The 3,037-nt window shown below is 42.7% G+C and overlaps 1 pseudogene; it reads right to left on the reverse strand.

The window, feature by feature from the left end:
* The window catches only part of LOC107685455 (rab3 GTPase-activating protein catalytic subunit-like), a 55,816-nt pseudogene that overhangs the window by 10,184 nt on the left and 42,595 nt on the right, over positions 1–3,037 (reverse strand).

Here is a 3,037-nt window from a genome sequence, read left to right on the forward strand (position 1 = left end):
ACAGAGTGATATGCATTCTTTATTGTGGTGTAACAGTGATCCAATATATTATCGTCTCTGGTGGGACATGTAACATGCTGTCTGTATTTTGGCAGTTCACGGGAATGGTTAAAACAGAGTCCGGGTGTTGTTGCTCTGTCCCTGTGATCAGATCAGAGAGTTTCTGTAAAGCCAGGCTCACGCGTTTGATCAGCGCTGCAGCTCCGCCAACTACAACGTTCAGCAAAACGTCAGAACAGTCAAAAACCGGTGAAATATTGGGTGGTGTGTACTGCCAAATGTCCAGCAATTCATCTCTGGTGAAACTGATTGCAGGGATATAACTAAAGACAGGACAAACTAATAAAAACATAAAAACAACTGCGGAGCACGCCACGGAGGCAGCCATCAGTGTCACCATCTTGTGCCCCTTTCACACTGCACGTTGGTCCCGGAAAATTGCCGGAGTGCCTTCTGTGTGAACGCAAACACGTCCCGGGATTGATTCCGGGATTGATCCCGGGTTGGGGACCTAGTAACATTGCCGGGTTCAGTCCCGGAACGAGCTGTGTGTGAACAAAAGCCAGAACCAATGCCGTAAAGGGTGTGTTGTAGTGATGACGCATGTTATCGTGTGACTCTTTTACCGGGTGTTTTGAAGGCAGATCAACGTTCGCGACGAAAAAATATGTGCAAACTGTAACGAAGCAGAGATCAGGTAGCTCCTCACTATCTGCGCTGAAGCTGAGATCGTTCACCAGCTTAAATGAAACAGAACGTGTCACATTACACGTCACACCGTAATGTCAAGTGTCTTTACGGGATCTTTACGGGATCTTTACGGGATGTGTGTGAACACACAAACAGATTCCGGAAAATCACTTGGTGTGTGAATGAACCACAATCAAACGGGTTTGGACACATTATCTGTGTATTTTCCGGAATTTCTGTGTGAAAGAGGCTTTGGACATCTAGATTAAGTTCAAGACATTGATGCTTGCATATAGAACAGCCACAGACTCAGCACCTGCCTACTTCCACTCACTACTACGAATCTACATCCCCTCCAGAAGTCTGAGATCCGCTAGTGAGCGACGCCTCGTGGTACCATCACAGAGAGGCTCAAAATCACTTTCCAGAACATTCTCGTTCACCACTCCTGGCTGGTGGAATGATCTTCCCACCCCTATCCGGAATGCTGAATCCCTGACAATTTTCAAGCGACAGCTGAAAACTCACCTCATTCATCACAATCTGACTTCTTCCTTAAAAAAAAACAAACAAAAACAAAACTATTTTCTTTAATGCTTCTCTGTCTAGCTTGTACTTATTTGAACAATGCTTGAAACTTGGTATGACGAGCACTTTCTGTGTCTGTTTGCCTCTTTAAGATGAATCGCTTGATGTATTCCCCAATTGTAAGTCGCTTTGGATAAAAGCGTCTGCTAAATGAATAAATGTAAATGTAACTGGAGGAAAAGTTGTAATGCTGCTAGGTGATTTTGCTTTGGAACATTCAGAAAACTTTAACTAGATTTTTCTCAGAATTGACCGCTTCAAACAGGCCTAGTTCAAACACTGTTACGTCCGATTCCAACAAATCATATATCATTTTGAAGGTCTTTTAATGGAGAATGTGAAACTACAAATAACTGATTTTTGAAAGTTTGCTCATTGTGACTCATTTTGCCAGCACTGGTCACATGTAGTGCTTGCACTGTTTGCTGATCAGCAGATCAAGCTTTACCTCTCCAGCTCGTCAGCGTCGTCCTCCCGCTGTCCTCCGGTGATGCCAAACTTGGCCTTGAGCGATCGGGCGCAGGCGATGACGGCCTCCACTGCGCTCATCTGAACGATGACGTCCTGAAACACACACACACACACGTCTGACACTAGAGCTGCATGATTAATCGTTAAAAGATCGTGATCCTGATTCAAACACCCACGTAATCTAGTTTTTAAATGACAACGATTTGCCCGTGTCTATTAAACCTTTGAAAAAATCATACGGAACATTTTTCAAATCTGTGTTCGCACTGCTGCTGACAGAGAGAGCAGACAGTTAGCATGTTTAGATCAGAAACAGCGTCACAAACAACTACACAGTGTTATACTGTGAAGTATATGAGTCTTAAAGTTTATAGTTCAAATAAACACTGATGTGATGTCTATGGTAGCGATCAAAATAGAGAAAAATCGCCTTTAAAGTTGTCCAAATTAAGTTCTTAGCAATGCATATTACTAATCAAAAATTAAGTTTTGATATATTTACAGTAGTAGATTTACTAAATATCTTCATGGAACATGATCTTTACTTAATATCCTCATGATTTTTGGCATAAAAGAAAAATGTATAATTTTGACCCATACAATGTATTGTTGGCTATTGCTACAAATATACCCCAGCGACTTAAGACCGCTTTTGTGCTCCAGGGTTACATTTTGTATTTTAAATACATATATTATATATTAAAATGTTTCATAATTCATTCAAATTAATTAATCATTTTTAAATAGACTGCAGCAATTAGGCCTTATATTTCGTCGCACATTATTGTGTTTAGTTCAGAATCGTGGGAGAACCGTGATTCTCAGTTTATCCAGACAGTGCAGCTCTACCTCCAGCTTCTTGAAGTCAGGGTTGGGGTGCCGCAGCAGTTTGCTGGCGTGAGCGGTGACCTGCTGCAGAGCTTTACGCACCGACGCAATGTCTTCAGTCGCCTCTGGAGGAGAGATCACGTTTACAGCGGCAGTGACGTCACACACTGTATTTACAGTTCAGAGAGTCACACTGACCTTCCTCCTTGATCTTGAGCAGAGCCGCGTGCAGCACGCAGGGCATCAGGTGCCGCGTCAGATCCGACGCGTTCTGCTGCGACAGGTAATGCAGCACCTGAACACACATATCAAACATCATTAGCTCATTTAAATAACCCAATATAATGCCAGACTAACCCACACCACACCAGAAACTGACTGGATACTTTAAATTGAACTAAAAAACAAAACAACACACACACACACACACACACACACACACACACACACACACACAGAC

The sequence above is a fragment of the Sinocyclocheilus anshuiensis genome, unplaced genomic scaffold (assembly GCF_001515605.1).
Source record: "Sinocyclocheilus anshuiensis isolate Anshui unplaced genomic scaffold, SAMN03320099.WGS_v1.1 scaffold661, whole genome shotgun sequence".
Lineage (NCBI taxonomy): Eukaryota > Metazoa > Chordata > Actinopteri > Cypriniformes > Cyprinidae > Sinocyclocheilus > Sinocyclocheilus anshuiensis.